Below are 25,498 nucleotides of genomic sequence, written 5' to 3' on the forward strand. Positions count from 1 at the left end.
TTGAGAAACATAAAGTTGCCGCTATCTCAGAAACTTAGACGATGAGCTATAACTTTGACAACATCATTTAATAGCTTGGATAATACCGCATCGCTTTTGTTTTGCGATATTTCTCATATCTGTCATAATAAGGGAGGGGGAGGCCAATGCGTTTTCATATGTTTACATTTTAATATCTCCTAGACCATTCAACCGATTTGAATGTTTTCGGTGTTGTTTGAAAGAGCATTTTATGCTCTTTTTAAAGATATTTTCAGTAAGACCGTCTGCTTTAGAACAAATGAGCTAGAGGACGTTATCTGCAGCGATTACATATTTTTGTGATTTTTGAAGAAAAGTTAAATGGAACGATACTATTTACTTCACAGACCCTTAGTCACTTTCAAATTTGCTAAATTTTAGTGAAAACCGCATCTCTATATCGCCACCCGTTCTCGAGTTATAGAAGAAAATGTTAAAAACTCGAGTGCCATCAATCGGATCCAGTTACCTCATCGAGAAAAACAAATCACATAACCATGGTAACTCTAAACATGTCATTTACTAACGCAGAAGCGTATGATAGAACGTATCATGATTTATTTTCAATGTTTCGAATACGATGCAACTGCATGGCAAAAATGTGCAATGCAATTACGACAAAGAAAGACATTTTTCTCTAGAAGTGTTTTTAAGATTGACTTAGCGATTACGGAAAACTGGCAACGTGTAGCCCATTCAGACATCTCTATGAATTCGTAAATCATATTGGTGCGCAATGTGATCCCACATAATCTGGGAACTCCGAAAACAATTGTCCACAAGAGTTCTCAAGAGAATAATATCTCCACCACGTTGTTTTACATCAGGCCTTAACAGATACCGATTATGATAACAGACTGAACTATTACCATTGACTTTTAAATATGATTTGGGCAAATCCAAACCTTTTATCACGAATGCTATGGATGCATGAAGCATCTGTCCACAAGCTGATGTAAACTTGCATAATATGCATTCTTGGTTCGAGCAAAACTCACATTGCTTTCACCCCTTTATCTATTGGGTAGACTAAACGACCTGACTTTTTAAGAAAAACCAGTAACCAAGGAAAATATGACAAAACACTAAATACCAGTAAAAACGTGTCCAGGGAAGAGACTTAAGCAGCGCTTTTTTTTCGTCGAAACTAGATTAAATAAATGCATCGAGGTTTATGGAAGGCATTTCGCTCATTAGTGAGTTATTTTTGCCAAAAATTTAAGTTATTCTAAGTGTTTTGGTTTATTTTGTTTTATTATCATTGTTGATGTTTCATTGATCCGTAGGCTTTTCAACACGCCTCAAAAGTAGTTTTGAAGCAGTTCTAAGCTTGGATAAAGTGTTCTAGAAGGTTCTAGATAATAAAATTATTGTTCTCTCTTATTTGTTTCTTAAGGTAACTGGATCCGATTAAGATATACGAATTTTTAACATTTTCTTTTATAATTCGAGAATGGATGGAGATATCGAGATGCGGTTTTCACTAATATTTAGCAAATTTTATGGTGATTAACGGTCTGTGAAGTAAATAGTACCGTTCCATTTAACTTTTTTTCAAAAATCACAGAAATATGTAACCGCTGCAGATAACGCCCTCTAGCTTATTTGTTTTAAACCAAGCGGTCTTTCTGAAAATATTTTTTAAAAGAGCATGAAATGCTCTATTATTATCCAAGCTACTAAATGATGTTGTCAAAGTTATAGCTCATCGTCTAACTTTCTGAGATAGCGGGAATTTTATGTTTCTCTATGGCAGTTACGCCCCCTAGCGGTCGAATTACGAACGTCAAAATAATTTCCAGCTATTTCTCTTGTCCACTATGCTTATAACGATTTTTTTCCCAAACCTCTAGGCCTTACCGTTATTGAGATACAGCCGCTCCGTGTGCTTAACGGGACACCCTGTATATTTGTTATCAGAAGAAAATAACAAATTATTTTAGGTCATAGCCAACTATGGTTTCCATTTAAAAAAATAAAGTTACGTCTAAAATCTCGAAAATAAAAGATTCTACCTACGCCACTGAATTCTTTGTAAAAAGTTGCCCATATAATGTTTTATTTATAATACTCCATCTTTGATAATAAGTGAGATATTCGTGATTGTCGCTTTTGCAAAATTTTCACTTTTTTCCAATAGGGCGAAAACAAAAGACGATAGCTGTTCGGAATTTTCGGCATTAGTATTTTCTCGAAAAACGAGATCATGACATGTAAGGTACTTTTTTTGTATCTCTTTTAGTTTCGGAGATTTCCTATGCGGACATCGAAATTGGAACACCTGTACTATTAAGCTATGTTGCATTTTATGTGGGATAGTGCAAGTGCATAGTAGTTTTGTAACTATGGTTACTGTAGTCATATATTGCGAGTTATATGAAATTCCCGGTATTATCATACTGTTATTCAGCTAAAAACTTATATAAAAATTTCCTCAATTGATAAATGTTTTCGTTGTAGTTATGTACCTTTTTACTTCAGGGCAATTTTCATTTCGTCCCTTTTTCTCCAATTGCTTTTCACCTTTCTACAAAATTTACGTCAAAGGTGAGCGCTCCCTCCCCACACTTTCGAAACGCAGAGTTTACATAAAATTCATTGAATTATAGACGAAGACCTGACAGTTTTTTTTATACATTTTTTATGGCCTTTAATAAAAAACCGTTTCATTTTTAGCCTTTTCGTTTTTATTAATTTCAAAACTCCATTCGACCTAAATTCAAAGAACCGCGTCATTAATTACATTTCAAAAGGAAAGCACTCCGTTTGACTTCGTCAATTGACTCTCAAAGCTTTTAGTTCCCGAAATTGACGTCGTTAATTATCCGGATAACCATTTAAGATAAAATCAATGTTAAAAAGATGTTAAGAAAAATTGTTTATTAACTCTTTACGATTTAGGAAATTCAATCGTAGAGGCAAGTTAATTAAAAATCATTAAATTTTCAACGAGCTTCGTTAAGAAGTCTAAAAGGGAAGTAAGAATTCTTTTTCACCCCGGAGGGAACTGTTAATTTTTATGAGAAGAGGTCGTGGAATTAATGAAGAAAGAAACGTTCCTCCCTCATTTAATTTTTTTATGGACCGTATTTAGGTCAATTTAAATGTTAGTATCTAAAATTTAATTAAAATTAAAAAATAATGATCAATTAAAACAGAGGATAGACCAAAAAAAGACGATGAAATGTAAATATTTAAGGACGGAATATTGATTCTGACCCGAGGACCGTCTTTAATGGAAACCTCCGAGGGGGAATCGATTCCAGAAAAACGTTCAAGACGAGAAAAGTCACGAAAAGCTACGATGGTTATTTACTAAAATCACAGCACGTTACTAGAGACGCCTATAAAACGAGATTTAGCAAACGATTTTATTTCCTCTAAACTAAACCAACGAACTGTATACGTTGTTGAAACGTATTAAAACCATTTCAATCCGACTTAATTTCGAAGGGACTATGTATATGATGAATTCTGTTGAAATACCGCGGTTTAATATTCATACAGCAATTCTTATTAATGGAAATGTTGACGTCATCGTGTATTTCTAGTTAAAGACTTTACAGTAATGGAAAATATTCATTTAGTGCGGAATTTTGGTTGGATTGTAATTGAAATACTTGATTAAAGCTTAAAATCCTTTAGGACTTGATCCAAAAAAAGAAAATATTGAAGCAGAAAAAATAAATCGCGTTGACTCATATCGCGTGGGAGATTTTATGAAAAGTTAATGGTTGATTTGGGACTCACGAACAATAAAAGTGAGGATCATAATTTTTTAGGGCGTATTTGAATTGCAAAGAACAATAGGAAATTATTTTGTTAGAAATAAAGTGATTGAGATAATAATTAGATCAGAATCATCATAAAATCACTAATTAAAGTATTTTGTAACGCATGAAATTAGCCAATTTAACCTTAGAGCGAGCGCGCTGTCATAAAATTTATGACACGCATTTAAACCCGAATGATTCTAGTTCTAGGTCTTCTGTCAGTTCTAGTGATAGTGCAAAACTAGAACTAACACTAGACCTAGAACTAGAAAGTTTCGGGTTTAGCCGTGCGTCTTCACGGGATTTTCGTTTTAATCTCTCCAAAAATATAAGACTTCTCAGAATAGACAGGCTCAAACTATTGAAAATTGTTTGATGCCTGTCCATTTTTATCACAGAACAGACACTCGTTACGTTTTACGATTATACAGGGTGTTTCCGTAAGTCGTGGCATAAATTTAATCACTAAAACTAAATAAAAAAATAAAAAAACTGGTTTTTATTTTATATAGAATTTAAGTCTAACCAATTTCGGCCCTTGGCCATCTTCAGAGACTCTACAAATAGATTAACATCTCTCATCTTATCCATTTTACAAATAAGTTTTTTAATATTTCTGTTAAAAAATATCACATATCAAAATCGAAATCAGATTATTAGTTACTAATTTACAAAATTAAAGTTTAAAAAGTTGTAAAATAAAATCAAGGACGAAATGTTACAAATTTACAGGTTAAAATTTAAGAACGCTCTTCTTTAACAAAAAAAAATATTAAGAAACTTGAGGAAATTTCAAGAATCATCATGTGGCTTAAAAATCGACGCTTTTCTTTAATCAATGTGAAATGACCCAAGAAAGACGTTAAAAATAAAAAGAAAGTGCGGAAAAGTGACTAACACTAGATTAACTTCAGTTATAAAACTTCTTTTATATGATAACTAACTTCAGGTTTAAAATGTCAACCTCAATTTTGACATATTTGTAATCTTCATTAAAAATCCTTTAAAATGAGTACAAACACGACATATTTATCTTCAATATTAATGAAGTTATGGTCAACTTCCAGTTAAGAATGTCAACGTCAATTTTGACATATTTGTATTCGTCGTGAAAAATCCTTTAAAATGAGTCCAAACATGATACGTTTAATTACAATAATTACAATATTACTCGAGATATAAGTAACTTCCGGTTTGAAATGTCAATGTCACTTTGACATATTCTTAATTTTTATAAAATGTCTTAATATTTGTCACAAAAACAAAAATATAATAAAAAAAATAAAAAATTAAGGTTGGTATTAATATTTAAAAATTAAATTGTTATCTTCATTGTTGCCAACTTCGGGTTTAATGTTTTTTACTCTAACTTTTTTGTTTTTTGAGATAAGTGCGTCCTGTTTGGACTCATTTTAAAGCTTTTTTAACAAAGAATACATCATGAAATAACACCATGAAGTTCTTCATTTGTCTATTATATCATAACTAACTTCAGGTTTAAAATGTCAACCTCAATTTTGACATATTTATAATTTTCATTAAAAATCCTTTAAAATAAGTACAAACACGACATATTTATCTTCAATATTAATGAAGTTATGGTCAACTTCCGGTTAAGAATGTCAACGTCAATTTTGACATATTTGTAATCTTCATTAAAAATCCTTTAAAATGAGTACAAACACGACATATTTATCTTCAATATTAATGAAGTTATGGTCAACTTCCAGTTAAGAATGTCAACGTCAATTTTGACATATTTGTATTCGTCGTGAAAAATCCTTTAAAATGAGTCCAAACATGATACGTTTAATTACAATAATTACAATATTACTCGAGATATAAGTAACTTCCGGTTTGAAATGTCAATGTCATTTTGACATATTCTTAATTTTTATAAAATATCTTAATATTTGTCACAAAAGCTAAAATATAATAAAAAAAATAAAAAATTAAGGTTGGTATTAATATTTAAAAATTAAATTGCTATCTTCATTGTTGCTAACTTCGGGTTTAATGTTTTTTTGCTCTAACTTTTTTGTTTTTTGAGATAAGTGCGTCCTGTTTGGACTCATTTTAAAGCTTTTTTAACAAAGAATACATCATGAAATAACACCATGAAGTTCTTCATTTGTCTATTATATCATAACTAACTTCAGGTTTAAAATGTCAACCTCAATTTTGACATATTTATAATTTTCATTAAAAATCCTTTAAAATAAGTACAAACACGACATATTTATCTTCAATATTAATGAAGTTATGGTCAACTTCCGGTTAAGAATGTCAACGTCAATTTTGACATATTTGAAATCGTCGTGAAAAATCCTTTAAAATGAGTCCAAACATGATACGTTTAATTACAATATTACTCGAGATATAAGCAACTTCCGGTTTGAAATGTCAATGTCATTTTGACATATTCTTAATTTTTGTAAAAGTCTTAATATTTGTCACTAAAACAAAAATATAATAAAAAAAATAAAAAATTAAGGTTGGTATTAATATTTAAAAATTAAATTGCTATCTTCATTGTTGCTAACTTCGGGTTTAATGTTTTTTTGCTCTAACTTTTTTGTTTTTTGAGATAAGTGCGTCCTGTTTGGACTAATTTTAAAGCTTTTTTAACCAAGAATACATCATGAAATAACACCATGAAGTTCTCCATTTGTCTATTATATCGTAACTAACTTCAGGTTTAAAATGTCAACCTCAATTTTGACATATTTGTAATTTTCATTAAAAACCCTTTAAAATAAGTACAAACACGACATATTTATCTTCAATATTAATGAAGCTATGGTCAACTTCCGGTTAAGAATGTCAACGTCAATTTTGACATATTTGAAATCGTCATGAAAAATCCTTTAAAATGAGTCCAAACATGGTACGTTTAATTCCAATATTACTCCAGATATAAGCAACTTCCGGTTTGAAATGTCAATGTCACTTTGACATATTCTTAATTTTTATAAAATATCTTAATATTTGTCACAAAAACAAAAATTTAATAAAAAAAAATCAAAAATTAACGTTGGTATTAATATTTAAAAATTAAATTGCTATCTTCATTGTTGCTAACTTCGGGTTTAATGTTTTTTGTTCTAACTTTTTTGTTTTTTGAGATAAATGCGTCATCTTTGGACTCATTTTAAAGGTTTTTTAATAAAGATAACAAATATGTCAAAATTGACGTTGACGTTTCAAACCGGAAGTGATTGTATTTCCATTAATATTAAAGTTAAATATGTCGAGTTTGGACTCATTTTAAAGGATTTTTTATGAAGATTACGAATATAATAATAAAATTAAAGTTGACATTGACAACTGAAAGTTTGTTTCACGACTAAACCCGAATGTTTCTAGTTCAATCGAACACTCGAACTCGAACGTTTTTTTTATAAAGTAATTTTCAGCATTTGTAGAGAAACGCCCTGTACATACATTTAATTTTGTAAATAATAACATAAGTAAAATCAAAACTTAAGCACTTAATAACCATAACGATAAACTAAAGTAAAACCGTATCATTTCAACTGATTACACTTAATTTCGGCCAACAAGCTCAAAAGAGCCATTCCAATTCCCATCCCATTTACGTTTTAGTCCCCTTTATCCCATTTTATTCTTTTAGTTAATTCAGCACAAAAAATGCTAGTAAAAGCTGAACGAAACCCCTTTTCCAATATAACGATCCAATTTCAATTACAAACGTTTCAATTTTCCATTTTTCGACGACTTTCAATAAAATTACGATGAATTAATGTAAAATTGAAAAAAGAAAGATCCAAGGTAACGTAGGGATATAAAACGGTATTGATCGATTTTTGAAAAGTGGTAATTTCCATTTTCTTATTATGGTGATAAGAAAATGTTATGGAAAATAGTAGCTTCATATTCGTTATTATAACGACACAAATTTCGATATGAGACAGAAAAGATGATTACCATATTTCCCCCTCTGTTTGAAATGGGTTTTATAGAGCATGATGTGAATATTTAATGTCTTAGAGAACATTACAAATATGGAAATGGGGGAGTAAAGTAAAATTGTTTTATGCTTTTAATTAAAAACGGAAATTTTATGCGAAGAATTAAAGGAAACTTTTTAATTAACAAAACAAAACAATTATTTATTCCATTTCCAATTTTATATTAATATTCCATTCAAACATCCAACTTTATGACATATCAAAAGAATAATATTTTTGTTTCGCTGTTTCTGTTATTGATACATTTTTATTACTTATTTAAAATCTCTTTGAACAAATAATTTATCTTTCGTTGTTGCATTCTTTTTAGTCAATTTTTACATTGAAATCTCGAACTTCCCATAAACACCTAACTTTTCTCGTTTCTTTTTCCGCTCTCTCAACAAGTTTACGAGCGAAACGACACCCACCCCGTTCTTTTTTATTTTTTTTTATTTTTTCCAACCCCACCAGAGAGAACTTTTATCGAAGAGCGTCATTCGAACGAATTTTTCGACGTCCAACGTCAAACATCCACACAAAAACCAAATTGGTAAACAGAAACGGACAAAAACAAAAAGTGGCACCCCGTCATTTTTTCAATTCAACACTAATCGAACTTGTTGATGTTTTCGACATGGATTCCTCGCAAAAAAAATAGCTGCCATTATGTTTCCGCTTAAGAACGTTTAAATAAGCCGAAATACAAACGTATGTAGTTTGCGTTGTTAAAGTTGGGGGGTTTTAAGAGGTGATATTTTAAACGTCACTCCATCCATATTAATGGACGGGGGCGTCGCGACGCCGCCGACCGCAAAAGGGCGTCGGAAACAAAGTTTCGCGCGGCGTGAAATTAATTTCTCCTCGTAATTTCCCCCGAGAAGATTAGATTTCGCCGAAAAATAAATTATTAAAGAAAAAAAAACGCGCCGTCCACCCACAGTTCCCCACGACACTTTGTCATTCTTAATAAATTTTATTTTTTTTTCCTTCTAAAACATTAATCTATGTAAGTAATCAATAAAAGGTTAATTAACTTTTTAAATTAACATCATGTGCTAGTCAAACTGTATGATATCTAATGCAAAGCTTGGTACCTACAACCACAGACGAACAACTTCTTAAGAGCACGTGATCCGAATATGCGATTAGAGATCAAAATGAATTGCAGATTGGAGATAAGTGGTTCAAAGAGCAAGGAACCAAGAAAAAGATGGATGGATGATATGGAGGAGGAAATAATCAAAAAACAGGATCTGAGCATTTAGGTTTTCTCCATGACATGGCTTCTATGCGAACTATTCTCAAAAGTAAAGAGTTTTTCAAGAAAAATGCCTTTTCTCAAAAGATATTTACGATTACATTTTCCACACCTTACCACGTACATTATTGAGACCTACATTAATGTAGAATTGTAAGTATTGCTTGCAGACGACTAGATACTGATGAGAAAAAATTAGCTACTATGGACAGAAGAATATATGCTGTAAATTGGACCGCTTTATGCATCACTTGACTAAGCGACAAATGAATAATGTTGAGAAAAACGGGATTTTCGTTTTCATCTCGCTAAAAATATAAGACTTCTCAGAAAAGAAAGTGCGGAAAAGTGACTAACACTAGATTAACTTCAGTTATAAAACTTCTATTATATGATAACTAACTTCAGGTTTAAAATGCCAACTTCAATTTTGACATATTTCTAATCTTCATTAAAAGTCCTTTAAAATGAGTACAAACACGACATATTTATCTTCAATATTAATGAAGTTATGACTTCCGGTTAAGAATGTCAACGTCAATTTTGACATATTTGTAATCGTCGTGAAAAATAATTTAAAATGAGACCAAACATGATACGTTTAATTCCAATATTTCTCGAGATATAAGCAACTTCCGGTTTGAAATGTCAATGTCATTTTGACATTCTTCATTTTTATAAAATGTCTTAATATTTGTCACAGAAACAAAAAAAAATTGGAGATTAAACAATGATAATGGAATTTACAATTAATAGTCAATCGCAACTTTATAGAATTCGCTTGGTAGTGGTATGTTTTTAGTTTATGATGGTGTTCGAACCACATATTCCAACAGACAAAACATCAAATAATCCTAATTTGACACCCAGTACAGCTAAAAGATAATCTAGAAGGCTTATGAGGAGTCATTATTAGACATACTACGTGAAAAGAAAACGAAGGATGTAGATCAAGATAGATATTTTCTTTCGGCGTTTAAGAAACTCAACGAAGACCAGAATTTTATGGCTAATACAAAAATTATGAACGTAATAAGGCGCGCTTGCTTATCCAAAGCCGCAACATTTATTCCGTCTGCACCATTGAGGCAATACTTTACTAACTTTGCATCAGGACTCCCAGAGCAGTTAGTGTATCAACCTCGACCATACATCTCTTTTACTAGACTGTCAACTCAAGATGCATTACCATTTGCAGGATCTCCATTATCATGAGATGATGGATCTATGTCGGTTTCTACAGCCAGTAAGATATTAAAACTCGTATAACTCATTCCAAAGTAGTTTAAGAATTTCATAGGGTTAGACTATTAAATTCTTTTTTCTTCTTTTGACAATCAACGCACAAACACATGCGATGTCAGCAATCATCTAGGCGATAGTGCGCGGAGTATAAATCTTATGGCGACTTTTTAGTGTAACTTGGTCAACAATAAAGTCGCTAGTACGCGCCTGGCCTTAAATTATACTCTCCGTCAGTCGGCTGCCATTTATTCAGCAACCTGCTTGTATAAAACGAGCCTAAGGAAGCCCCAACCTAAGTGTTGGTTTTAATATCGCCCATTAGCCTTTGATCATTAAGTCTAATCTAGCTGCTTGGTTAAAATTTTAGCCTTCTGCCCAAATGCGTTGTGCCACCAGTAAATTTCGACGGAGATGAAATTATGCTGTGGGGGGGTGTTTTTTGGTAACTTTGCACAATTTTAGATAATAATGTATTTCCTACGTTCTGGCAGATTTACGGAGTGGTCCCATGTCACCTTCAGAACGACAACAGCAGCTGTCATGTTGCGAAGTCCATCAACTGTTACGGTGACAACCCAAATGACATCACCATCCACAGCTCAGACCTGAACCAATCGAGAACCTCTGGGATGAATTGGAACGCCGAGTTAAGATATGCACCAACCTATTCTTCTCCAATAGCATCATTCTTCTTTAGTTCTGTGGTCTCCTGAGGACGTGTTATTTTTTTATATCCAGTCCCAGTTAACGTATGGGGGTGCTGACATAAGGTCATGATCCTCGCTATAATGCGGGATATGCCGGAATTTGCACTTATCTCAGTCGGGATAATCTTGTTGTATTTGGCCAGTGAAGATATTGACTGATATCTAGAACGACTTTGAGGGTTGGCAAAAAACGTATTGAAAAATGTGTTTAACCGTATTCTGTTAACATAAAACACATGCTTGGACTTTCACTTGGACCGTTTTGTCAACAAACAAAATTGTCACTATTGATCACCTGACAGAATTACTCCGAAAGATCCTTTTTCCAGATTAAACGAAACCAGGCAGTGTTAATCAACTCTTCGGATCTTTAGATCCTCATCTTCATTTTTTTGAACATTGACTTTTAGTCTACTTCATCTTGCAATTTTCTCAGCTTTACCTTCATGTCACAAAATCTCCGTGGAAATAGGCAAATGTCGTCTTCCAACGAAATACCCTAATTGCGGAAGTTTGAGGATGGAAGAGGCAGGATATTCTGGAGGACGTACAGAATCGGTACTGGAGGTGGGTTCTGGGTCTGGCGAGGGAAATACCTGGGTAGATTGTGAGGGAGGAAGTGAAGGTAGATGAAATGAGGGTGAGGGCGGGAAGAAGAGTAGTTAAATACGAAGAAATGATAGATAGAAGTCCATACTGCGAGATCCTGGGAGAGTGTTGGAAGGAAGTTGTGGTGGGGAAGATTAGATATGCTAAAGGAAAGAGGGGGGAATATTACAAAAGGACAGGTTATTCGGAGGCAGAGATAAATAAGAGGGAGGGGGTAGAGATGTGGGGTGAGGTAAGCGATAGGGATAGGGACGTCCAGAGATAGGAGAGAAGGACGCAGATAAGATAAGGAAGATATAATGAAAGATATGGGGACACAATGACGAGCGGACTTCCAAAATATTTGAAGAAGGAAGAGAGTGAGGAAAGGAAGAGGTTGATGGCTAGATTTCGTTGTGGCAATGAAGAGAGAGCGAATGATGAGGGAAACGCTAGAACATATGTTGAGAGGGGGAGAAGGTTGCGGATGAAGGAGGAAGGTGGTTGGGACGAGTGGGGGGAAGAAGAGGGGTGATAGGGGAAGTTGAATTTGGTTTGTCATATATTATAATGGAAAAATTGTAAACTTTTAGTTATATCTATCATTTCTCCTTCCTTCTGCAATTTTTGTCATCACTCTATTCAATACCAGTAGCAATAGTATGGATGACAGAATACACTTTATGGAGTAGCTGAGATGTCAGCGCTTGACTGGAGGAGACCCAAAGAGGACGACCAAGAAGAAACAAGCTGGGAAATCGTGGAAACTGGACCAGATAGAGTCTTTACTGCTCAACTAAGAACGACTGGAAATAAACCAAGACATTTTTTGCTTAAGCAAAAACACAAACATATAAAACTTAATTTTTTTAAAGATATAAAATTTAGCAATATAGTTTTTGTTGGATATTTTAGTGATTTTTTGGATTAATTAAAAGATAAACATAAGAAAAGTGTGTGTTACATAATCCAAAGCGATCTATCGTTATGTTTACGTCGTTAATAAATAACGAGCGAGACTCGATGGATAGATGACCGCACGGGCGTTGGTGCATTCGTCGTTATAAACGAGGGGCCGACGGGGAAATGTATTTCTTTCCGGAGGTGGCGTCGCGACGTATAAATTTAGACGCGACGCGTTATTTTTGGACGCCAAACATTTGCCGTAGTAAAAAAAAGAAACGTAAAAATCGTTTTTTATACCATCGGAAAAGTGCAGTGAATTTTTCAACATACAGAGTGTTCATAATTTTTTTTTATTAAATCAATTTTTATTTTTCTAGTTTTTAATTTTGAAAATAAAAATTTTATAAAGCGAGATTGTAGCGCTATGAAAGTCCATTAAAAAACATGCTAATTTCATTTTATGTTTCGATATAGCACTTTCCGGTTGCGATGGGGAAATTTAATTTTAACCCCATCAATATGATAAAAGCTGGGTTTCCTTTTAAATTTTAATTGATATCAAAAACGAAATAAAAAAAAACCTCGAAAGTTTTAATAATAATTAATAAAACACAATAACATCGACCAAACTCTCCACGGTTAGTTGCAAACGCATTCAAGACCCGGAATCCGGCCAACTCGATTCGAAAATAATAAGGCCGAAACAATATCTATATTTACCCACGACCGCCCGCGGTTTGATTGTCCTACGCCAACTACGACGCAATTCAAATATACATTTATTATTTTAATTTTTGATTTGAAAACATTTAATTACCTCAAAATTATTCATTTCATTTTCAATTAAATATAAATAATAGGCAACCAAAACAACGCAATATATACAGTGCGTTTAAAAAATGTTTTCATTGAAAATTATAATAACCAAACTTGTCAATCTGGAATACACTCTGCATAATCGACATAATAAAACATACATCTCGTTTTCGTGACGGATCGATATTAAAACTGACGACTCTCTACGTCCTCCTCTCACTCACCGCCATCGTTAGCGGCGCCTCTAGGTTCGAACAGCGAGCCGCGAGGGGGCAGCAGCACCGACGCCCCTCCGGCAGCAGCCAGCGCCCTCTCATGACGTCACCTTAACGACTTGACGTCGTCATATTCTCCAAACTCCAACAGCCTCTATTATTTCTTTTTCTCCCTTTATTTCTTCTTTTCTTTGTCTTTCCTTTCTTTATTAGTTTGTAATCCACCTAAAAGGAGGTGTAATAAAGGCCAGGTACCTTTTACATCAAACCAAGTTTAAAAATAAAAAAAAATTACGCGAATAAGTTCTTAAAAGAAGGAGATAGACGACAATAAAAGAAGTGGTTGTTGAAAAGGATATCGACGTGTGGTGAAGATCGATACGATGTACTAAGGGTAGGGAAAAGGGCTTTTAAAGAATTATGTCCTGAGTGTGGTTTGGGGGAGGGCGAGGAATAGGTTGTAAAAAAAAGCTCTGTGGAAGCTTTGGGAAAGCTTTGCGATAAGTCCACTCGATGCACACGTGTGTACGTCCGTAATATATCGACGGTGTTTATTTATCTTGTTCTATTTCCTTTACGGCTTGTTTCATTACTCAAGGGCTTCAAAATTCTATTTTTTCACTTTGTTATTCTTTTTCTATTTCATACCTTGAGGTAAAACACTATTTTTAACTTCGCATCAATAAAAATGTTTCGTTTATGTACAACAATTTTATTATACACGAGAATTAATATAATATAGTGAAGATCGGTTATAACGAGCACTCGCTTTATTACGAGCATGCCTTCAGTTCCCGTCAAAAGTCCTATCCTTACAATGTTAAAACTCTCGGTTATAACGACGATCAGGCTGTAACGAACTAATTTTGCATGTTTTGTACCGCCTATAACGAGCGATGATATCTACAAAAGAAAATCTTTCCAGTTGAGCAAATAATGGTTTAGAAATCGATATATTTTTGTTAAATAAAGTAATAAAAAAATGATAAAAATATGTTTTACCATTTAAGAACCACGGGTAACTACTTTTTACTAAGTTTAGATTACATATTTGGCAACTTTGGTTATAAAGAGGCACCGCGTATAACAAGCGATTCTTTCGCTCCCTTGGATGCTCGTTATAACCGGTCTTCACTATATGTAATAAACATTAATCGTTGGTTATGTAACAAAGTAATTGAATAACAGTTAAAACTAGAACTAACACTAGACCTAGAACTAGAAAGTTTCGGGTTAGGTTGGGTTGGGCAACCCGAATAATTCTAGTTCTAGGTCTAGTGTTAGTTCTAGTTTTAGTTTAGTAGAAATATTTATCAACCTAGAGCAATATAATATTAACTACTACCTAGCACTGTTACTAGAACTAACACTAGACCTAGAACTAGAAACATTCGGATTTAGCCGTACGTCTCTAAAGACGGCTAAACCTGAATGATTCTAGATCTAGGTCTAGTGACAGTGCTAGATAGAGCTAGGTTGTACACGTATATAAACTAAAACTACCTCTAGACCTAGAACTAGAAACATTCGGGTTTAGCCATACGTCTCTAAAGACGGCTAAACCCGAATGATTCTAGTTCTAGGTCTAGTGTTAATTCTAGTGATAGTGCTAGATAGCGTTAGGTTGTGTGCTTATACAGGTGAGTTATTAGTTATTAGTATCCCGGCGGATTATAGTTGCTAAACCGTTTGAGAAAGAAAAAAATATTTTATACAAAAGTTGTTTGACTCACCACTTTTTATTACGCAAAAATTATTTTGACTTATACAGGATGTTCCTTTTAAGCGTAACGGAGAGTATGTAGATTTTTTAAATGGAACACCCTATACATTTTATCATATTATGAATAGCTTTAAATTTGTTTATACAATCGTATATGTTACTAACGCATAGTGTTCATAGTTCCTGAGATATTCAATTGTTTTTCCAAAATGTGTCCATTGCAGGATCTTTTTAAAAACGATGTAAAAACGACATTTTTTCCAGTTTTGCCTTGAAACTATGTCAAATAATAGTCAAAGCTACTAGATAAATGATAGTAACCAAAGATATTAGATACGTTATACAGCGTGTTCATAAAGCTTTGTTACTTTTGATGTTTTTCAAATGGCTTTTTCATAAGATTTTTAAATCGAACAGCCTGTATATTCTGTACTGGTTGAATTGTCCATAAAGTTACCTTTAATTAATGATATTTAGTTAACTAATGATTTAGTATGTCATATATCTAACTTTAGTAGTTTTCCTGAAATTTTGAATTTAAAGAATAATGTGTAATAATATTATATTCTGTCGATTTTTATCAGTCTTTTTGTTCTTCCTTTTATTATTTGATTAATATTTTATAATGTAAAATAATTTTGCTCCGATATACCAGATTTTAATGCGACTTGGTACTTTATGACATTTAAAAAGATGTAAGTAATAAAATATGTAACTGTTCTGCCATATAATTTACGACTTTAGAGAAAATAAAATACACATGTTAAGAGATACCTCAAGATCTTTTATACAGCGCATTAATGCTTGTAGAAGAGAAATGGGCGGCATTTTGAACAACTTCAAAGTATTAATTAAATTAATAGTTTGTTGCTGCGTTTCATTCAAATAATTTAGTAATTAAAAGAGGAATTTATTGTTCTGCCATTTAATTGTATTTCTTGTATTTTTATCACGTTTTGATTATTTATTAAAAACAAAAAGAAAATGACAAAAAAAGGACAGAATATATTTACATTCTGTCAGTTTTTTCAGTACAATAATGACATTTTATTACACATTTTTCTTTAAATTCTAAATATCAGGAAAACTATTAAAGTTAGACATATGACATACTTATTATTAATTAAAGGGAACTTGATAAGCAATTCAACTAGCACACAACATACAGGGTGTTCCATTTAAAAAACTTAAGAAAACGCCATTTGAAAAACATTAAAAGCAAATTTTGCTTTCTAAACAGACTGTATAGTGTATCTAATATCTTTGAATACTATCAGGCTTTGACTATTGTCTGACGTAGTTTCAAGGCAAAATCGGAAAAAAATATATGAAGATATGATAAAATATACAGACTGTTCCATTTAAATATATTTATGTACTCTTCGTTACGCTTAAATGGAACAACCCTGTATAACTGAAAATAATTTTATGTAATAGAAAGTCATGAGTCAAATAACTTTTGTATAAAATATTTTTTTGTTTTTCAAACCGTTTAGTAACCATCGACTGCCGGGATACTAATAACTCACTGTGTATAAACTAAAACAAGAACTTTTGGGAAGATTTTGCGTCTATTTCAAAAGAACCTAACTTAAAAGTTGAAAATACTTCAGAACACCATTCGCATATTACAAGATCATTTGCTCAAATGAAAATATTTTGCGTCCATTGGCGATTATATCACAACATTGTTACTTCAACATTTTCTCCATGAAAGTAGTTACTTTGTTTTGGTAAAGACTGTTTTATCAAAGATTTTAAGCAAATTGTGTAAACCTTAGTAGTTTCCTCTATTGAAATAGCAATAGTTCTCTTTTTTCATCGTTTCGATCATACCAAAATCTTGCCCAGTCACCAAGTTCTTCATAGGATATCTCAGAAAAATGTTTTGGGGTTGCTATTTATATTAACAACCATAGATTAAACTTTGGCAAATATCTTGAACATAAAATTAAAAATCATTCCGTGAATTACCGAGATTGTATAGGATCATTCACAGCCAAACCTTCCTGTATTTGTTCGATACATTGAGGTTTTAAAAATGTTTTGCCGTTTAAGAACCACAGGTGACTACTTGACTACTGATTACATATTTGGCAACCTTGGTTATAACGAGGCACCGCGTATAACGAGCGATTCTTTCGCTCCCTTGGATGCTCGTTATAGCCGGTCTTCACTGTATGTAATAAACATTAATCGTTAATTATGTAACAAAGTAATTGAATAATAGTTAAAAACTAGAAATATACATCAACCTAGACCAATATAATATTAACTAGCACTATCTAGCACTGTCACTAGAATTAACACTAGACCTAGAACTAGAAACATTCGGGTTTAGCCGTACGTCTCTAAAGACGGCTAAGCCCGAATGATTCTAGATCTAGGTCTAGTATTAGTTCTGGTGACAGTGCTAGATAGAGCTAGGTTGTACACGTATATAAACTAAAACTAACTCTAGACCTAGAAACCTAGCACTAGAAACATTCGGAGCTTCCTCTATTGAAATAGTACTAGTACTGATCGCGATTATTCGAGTTTTATTGTGGCATTTCTTTTTTTTCTTTGTTTCAATCATACCAAAATCTTGCCTAGTCACTAAGTTCTTCGTGGGATATCTCAGAAAGATGTTTTGGGGTTGCTATTTATATGTTAAATTATTCGCAGCCAAACTTTCCTGTATTTACTCAATAAATTGAGGTTTTAGTGTCAGCTTACAACCCGGCCACATGATCGCAATCCGATTTGTTACTCAAATCCTTGTCCTTTACGTTGCACGCGATTTCCCTTGAAAATAAAATCTAAATCCGCAATGACGTTTTAGGGTGTAATTTATTAATGTGTGATCCTGAAGATGTTTATGTTATTACGGCGAAACCGGTCGAGGCAGAATACAAAACATACATGAAAAAAAAGTTTTTCAAAGATAAAATTTTATTTGATTCACTTCAGCAAATAAATCCGATAAATACTGATATCAATATAACCCGTTTGATCTTTTCTAATTAACTTTTCCAGTTATCTGAGTATAAATTCAAAATGAAAAGTGAAACAACGTATGAAAGAAAAGTCTGGGAATAAAGGATAAATAGAAGTTACGGTGTCTGTTTCGCCGTAGAAACATCGCAAATTCAATTACATCTGTCACAAGGTGGGAACTTATAACATACGTGAGTGTATTATTTGAAGAATATTAAAGGTGAAATTGTCTTTTCCTTAAAAAATATCATATTATTTGAGTTAATTTATTATTTTGTAATTTAAACTTTTAAAATAGTAGGGGGTTACATGACCCGGAAAATTTGTGGCAAGATACCATCACTTCTCCGGAGAGAACATCAACCAGTACAAAAAGACCAATTTTCCGAGCCTCGATTTCAATTAAACCGCTCGGTAGGTAAGCTATCGATTTCCGACGACGGCGACGTCGGTCTCAATGTCGACATCGTGGACGTAATGAGTTATCTCCTGGATCGGGGATCGCATCCCACGGGATACGATCTCTCCCGGCGAATTAAAACCGGCATTAGATGAAGAGAAAGAGGAAAGCCTCTTTTCAGTCAACTCCCATAAAAGTCTCTTTACAAATTAATTTTATTCAAAACGGAAATCAATAAGACGTTTCATTCGATGACATTTTCCTTCAAAGAAAATAAGGTGAATAAATAATTCAATTTGAAAAAAAGGACAAAGGGTATTGAAGAGTTCGAGGGATCTAAAGACAAGTTTTCCTTTATACTCGGTTAAGATAAAAAAAGAAAAGAAGTTTAGGAAAAAAAAGGTAAAAAAAAATAAAACTTTGAGGAGGGTTTTTATAAAACATTGAAATTCTTATCCCTTATTCTTACTTTATACATTCGCAAAGTTGAATACGAAGAAGGGAGTTTTGTATTCACAAGAATATTTAAGAAACCCGAAACGTGACCGTCTTGGATTTATCGGGGTAGAGCGGAAATGAACGAAAAAAAAATCGGGTTTGAGAAAGACGTGAGATAAACGAAAAGGAAATAAGAGGGGCAATTCATTAAAAACCCTAAAATTGCGCAGCTGTTGGCGTCTATTTTCGATGATGTCGGTGCTAAATTTAGCAAAAACACGTTTTTCTCTCTCAATTTTCGTTCTTTCTCCCTGTTTACATCAGTTACAATAAACCGAAGAATATCTTACGCACTTGTATCAATAATAAACATTTTTAGGAAATATTTTCATTCATATATCATTTTTTAAAACGATAACTTGAATTAATAAAGAATCTCTAAAATAAATGTAAAAAAAATTGTTCGATCATGGAAACAACAAAAAATGATCTATTTTAATCCTTAAATAATTTTTTTCCATTCGCGAGAACAAATTTAATAAAACCCTTGAATAGAAAAAAATCAACATCAAACACATGGACAAATTTAAACAAACCCCATTTTACCATTATCTAAATCAAAATACGCTTGGATTAATTCAGTAACTAAAACAAACTCAAATGAATAACAATTTTTTTTAATTTAAAATAAATGGTGGAGGAGCCGGTACCGATATTGCTTAACTCAATTTTTTATTAATTTATGTAAATTAAAATTTTTAATCCTCACGCAATTCAACAATTAACATTTTTTCCTTTTCTTAATGAATAAATAGTTAAATGTTAAATACTCGCGTTTGAATACATAAAGGTGTCGCAAAAACTATTTTCATTTTGAATTTCGCCCCATTTGATTTGTGTTAAACATAGAAAACATAAATGTGGTTATTCTATTGAGAGGTAAACCTAACAATTTTCTTTGTTATAGAATGCAGCAGGCGTTTAAACTTGTTGAACGATGGTGTGAAGAGCAGACTCTCTCTGTAAATCGGAGACAACAAAGGAAAAAATCAACCGTACAGAATAATGTAGGATCATATAAAAGCATATGGAATCAAGTAAAATAATGATGAATCATATAGAATCGTATAGAGTCATAGAGAATGAAGTAAAATTATGTTGAATCATATAGGTTCATATAGAATCATGCAAAATAATGTTGAATCATATAGAATCGTATAGATTTATATAGAATTAAGTAAAATAATGTTAAATCATATAGAATCAACCGCACAGAATATTTTAGAATCATGTAAAACCATATGAAGTCAAGTAAAATAATGATGAATCATATAGAATCAAGTAAAATAATGTTAAATCATATAGAATCGTATAGATTTATATAGAATTAAGTAAAATAATGTTAAATCATATAGAATCAACCGCACAGAATATTTTAGAATCATGTAAAACCATATGGAGTCAAGTAAAATAATGATGAATCATATAGAATCAAGTAAAATAATGTTAAATCATATAGAATCGTATAGATTTATATAGAATTAAGTAAAATAATGTTAAATCATATAGAATCAACCGCACAGAATATTTTAGAATCATGTAAAACCATATGGAGTCAAGTAAAATAATGATGAATCATATAGAATCAAGTAAAATAATGTTAAATCATATAGAACCATGTAAAATCAACGGTACAGAATAACGTAGAATAATATAAAACCATATAGAATCAAGTAAAATGATGGTGAATCATATAGAATCAAGCAAAATCATGTTAAATCATATAGAATTGCATAGGTTCAGATAGAATCATGTACAATAATGTTCAATGATATAGAATCGTATCGATATATATAGAATTAAGTAAAATAATGGTGAATCATATAGATTCATATAGAATCAAGTAAAATAATGTTTAGTCGTATAGAATCATATAGAATCAACCGTACAGAATAATAGAATCATAAAGAACCATATGGAATCAAATAAAATAATATTGAATCATTTAGAAGCGTACAGGATCATATAGAATTATATAGAATCAAGTAAAATAATGTTAAGTCATATAGAATCATGTAAAATCAACCGTACAGAATAATGTAGAATCATATAAAACCATATGAAGTCAAGTGAAATAATGATGAATCATATAGAATCAAGTAAAATAATGTTAAATCATATAGAATCGTATAGATTTATATAGAATTAAGTAAAATAATGTTAAATCATATAGAATCAACCGCACAGAATATTTTAGAATCATGTAAAACCATATAGAGTCAAGTAAAATAATGATGAATCATAAAGAATCAAGTGAAATAATGTTAAATCATATAGAACCATGTAAAATCAACGGTACAGAATAATAGAATCATATAGAACCATATGGAATCAAATAAAATAATGGTGAATCATACAGAATCGAGTAAAATCATGTTGAATCATATAGAATCGTATAGGTTCATATAGAATCAGATAGAGTCATGTATAATAGTGTTGAAGCATATAGAGTCGTATAGATTTATATAGAATTAAGTAAAATAATGTTAAATCATATAGAATCAACCGTACAGAATAACGTAGAATCATATGAAACGATATGGAATCAAGTAAAATAATGGTGAATCATATAGAACCGTATAGAATCATATAGAATCAACCGTACAGAATAGAATCATATAGAACCATATGGAATCAAATAAAATAATGTTGAATCATACAGAAGCGTACAGAATCATATAGCATTATATAAAATCATCTAAAATAATGATGAATCATATAGAATCGTATAGATTTAGATAGAATCAAGTAAAATAATGTAAAATCAACCGTACATAATTATGTAGAATCATATAAAACCATATGAAATCAAGTAAACTACGGAAACAAACAGGTTCGTTATATGAAAAAATTTTAATAATTGAATGAATAATTTTATATTTATACCAAGGACGGTAGAATCTAAGAGGACTGTTACATCCCAGGAACAGGTAGACAGATCGAAGATCCGTTCGTGACGTCACGCATAGGTAAGCACCTATTATTTCACACTTTAAATTAGCAAGTGCTTAATTTTTTTAATTGTATTATTGATTTTGACAATCTATCAGTTTTTTGGTCACTTGTTCATTAATTCGAAAGTGAGTGATTCTTCAGTACGTTTTTATCGCTGTTTCTATACCTTCTGCTTTGAATAAGGCCCAACCCAACCTATAGAATCAAATACACGTTGCACAACCCATATTTGCTGCATTGCACGACTATAAAAAATTTATTGTTTGAAACAACATGAAACAAAATTCCGTACACGCAAGCCAAAGCAGAAACGAGAATAGACGAACACCAGTCGAGATTAGACAAACAAAGTTTCGGGCAACAACTCTGTGATAATGCTTGTAGATGACTATATACTACTGGCAGAAGATTACATATTGTTGACGTTGGATTAGATGCTACTAATCGAAGACTACTACGACTAGATACTGCTTGGAAAAAAACAAAATACTGCTTGCAGGAACTACTTAGTGGTTGTTGAAATTAAATACTCCTGGTCGAAGATTAGATAGTGCTTACAGATGATTGCATACTACTCGCAGAGGATTCGATATTGCTGACATTGGACCAAATACTGTTAACTTACTATTTTAAATACCCAACCCAACCCTGATTATCAACCGTAGTATGTTTTTGGCCGAAACAGAAACATTTACCGAAACTTATAGTTTGGCCAAAGCCGAATCTTCAGTCGGACATTACTAACACTAGACCTACAAACATTCAGGCTTAACCGTGCGTCTCTTAAGACGGCTAAAGCGTCATTAACATTGAAGAACAGTTTTTATTTATATATTTAACGATGTGGAAGGATTTTTTTTTAATAAACATTATGAGTTTTTTTATAACTTAAACACACTTAAAAGAAATAAATATTAAGGTTAATCGTTGAGTGTCAAATTTCGTCACGTTAGGTTCGTCAATTTTATACAGTGAATTTCATTCCAGTCTGAAGACGCACGGTTAAATCCGAAACTTTCTAGTTTTAGGTCTAATGTTAGTTCTAGTGACAGTGCAAGTATAAAACTAGAACTAACACTATACCTACAACTAGAATTATTCGGGTTTAGCCGTCTTTAGAGACGTGCGGCTAAACCCAAATGATTCTAGTTCTAGTTTTACACTACCACTGTTACTATGTAGATTCTACTACTAGATTCTGCTAGTGTGCTAGTGCACTGTTACTATGTAGATTCTGCTACTAGATTATGCTAGTGTGCTAGTGTAAAACTAGAACTAACACTAGACCTAGAACTAGAATCATTCGGCTTTAGCCGTCTTATGAGACGTACAGCTAAACCCAAATGTTTCTAGTTCTAGGTCTAATGTTAGTTCTAATGGCAGCGCAAGTGTAACACTTTACCTAGAACTAGAATCATTTGGGTTTAGCAGCACGTCTCTAAAGACAGCTAAACCCAAATGATTCTAGTTTTAGGTATAGTGTTAGTTCTACATAGTAACAGTGCTAGTGTGTAAAATTAGAACTAACACTAGAACTAGAAACGTTTGGGTTTAGCCGTACGTCTCTAAACACGGCTAAACCTAAATGATTCTAGTTCTAGGTCTAGTGTTAGTTTTAGTTCAACGAAATATATACAATAATCTCTAAATAATAATTAAAACTGACCGTCCTTGATTAATTTATACATTGTATAGACAACTCGGGGAACACCCCGAGTTAGCTTCTATCAAGATTTTGTCTATTATATCCGAAGTCCATTATGCCGAGGTTTTACAGTAGTTAAATAAAGAGAGTAAGTGCAGAAGGCAAATTGAATTATATTAAAGTTAATGGAAGGGATTTAAACGAAAAAGACAAGTTATTTAGAGAACTGAGAAAATAAAGGAAGAACTCTTCCCAACAGCAGCCGGATGAGAGACACGTTTTTCCCGTCGCGAGTAACGTAATTTGTGTATTCGATCGATTTCCAACAACTTTCCAACTTTATACTTTGTGTAGAGAAGCATAAACGTCCCAGGAAGTTAGCACGACGACGACGTAACAACGTCGTGCTTGGATTAGATCTATTACAGTTTCTCTAAACGAAAACTTTGAAATCTCATTAAGCTACATTAAACTCAATTATGTATTTTGAAATTCATCGAGTGAACTTAACTTAAACCGGAAATAAAAAATAAAATTAATTTGTTTTTCGTTCTTTATCAAACCTCCTTTTAAAGATTTTTTCTTTCTTCAACAAAAAATCTAAAATTTCTTAAGAAATTTTTTCTTCCACATAAATCACATCTTATAATATATCTTTTTTTTAAATTAAAATAATTTTTCAAAAAAAAAATTCACTTTAAATGTTTATGTCGCGATTACGAAAACGAACACCGTCTTTAAGAGACGGATTAAATGAGGGAAATCCTATCGCGGACTTCCGAAGTACACTACTGGCGTCGGTTTCGACGGCGACGCCGACCGAACTCCGGGCGTCGCGACGTCGATCCTGCGCAAACACGAACCCGCACCTGGTGCAACCACCTGAATTTTTTTAATACCCTCAATATCAAAAAAAAATCATATTAATAACAAAAAAAAACAACATATTAATTAATTAAACAAAAAATCATAAAAAATAGAATTAAAATTCACATCAAAAAAGAACAAAATTGACTTGGAAACAAATTAAAAAAAAAAAAAACGAAATAACGTCAGAAAATCTAACCCAAATATGAATAATAACGTCCATTTCGTAGATATAACACGCAAAGCCCGACCTCATCCTTCCGAAATCCATTAGCTAATGGCCGAATTAAGTCCTCGTAGAAAAGCGAGAGAGACGTGGAGGAGTGAGTAGTAAAGGGGTTGGATTTAGGAGAACGCGTATATAACGAAGAATGGAGGTACGGTTGCCATCTCCGCTGTAATTAATGCCCCGTTTTATAGCGTCGTCTTGGCGTTATTTCACGCTCGATTGGATGAATTAATGTCTACCCCAACAACCCTTTTTTTTCATATTAAAACGCAAACAAAAAAGTTCACTCCATCAACATTCAAATTAATTGAAAATGTTGTTTCTTTTTACCTTGATTCGCCGATTTCACAAGAAACTTACCTGAAACAAAAAGAAAAAATCGTTAAAACTTAATTAAACAGTAAATAGAATAACAAACGAAACAATAACAATAATCAACTATAACGTCATCAACCGAATTTAACCCTAAAATGAGAGATCAACAATTCAAGTATGACGCTCGGGGGCGTTGTTAACAAAACCCCTAGACATGTTTGTTTTAGAAACCCGGTTAAACTATGCCCCCCGGTTTTAGTTCCTGTTTGGTTTAATCAGGTCCGTATTTCGGGGGTTTTGATCGTCAGAGTTATGGTGAGTGAGGTAATAAACGATGAGGGAGAATTTCGGGAACCATCGAAACATGTTCCATTAATGTACTCC

The 25,498-nt window shown here is 32.4% G+C and overlaps 1 protein-coding gene across 7 annotated transcripts in view; it reads right to left on the reverse strand.

The window, feature by feature from the left end:
• The window catches only part of LOC111416457 (retinal degeneration A), a 77,369-nt gene that overhangs the window by 44,128 nt on the left and 7,743 nt on the right, over nt 1-25,498 (reverse strand). Inside the window, exons 1-2 of one of the 7 annotated variants that reach the window (XM_023048485.2) lie at nt 24,267-24,451; nt 13,513-13,728 (exon numbers count right to left, since the gene is read on the reverse strand). The exons of 5 other annotated variants lie outside the window; for them this stretch is intronic. The gene's annotated coding sequence lies outside the window, so the exon portion shown is untranslated. Of the gene's footprint in view, nt 1-13,512; nt 13,729-24,266; nt 24,452-25,498 lie in introns of those variants that run through there. One more of the 7 variants, XM_023048484.2, reaches the window with a different exon arrangement.

Source organism: Onthophagus taurus, chromosome 3 (assembly GCF_036711975.1).
Source record: "Onthophagus taurus isolate NC chromosome 3, IU_Otau_3.0, whole genome shotgun sequence".
NCBI classification, from domain to species: Eukaryota; Metazoa; Arthropoda; class Insecta; order Coleoptera; family Scarabaeidae; genus Onthophagus; species Onthophagus taurus.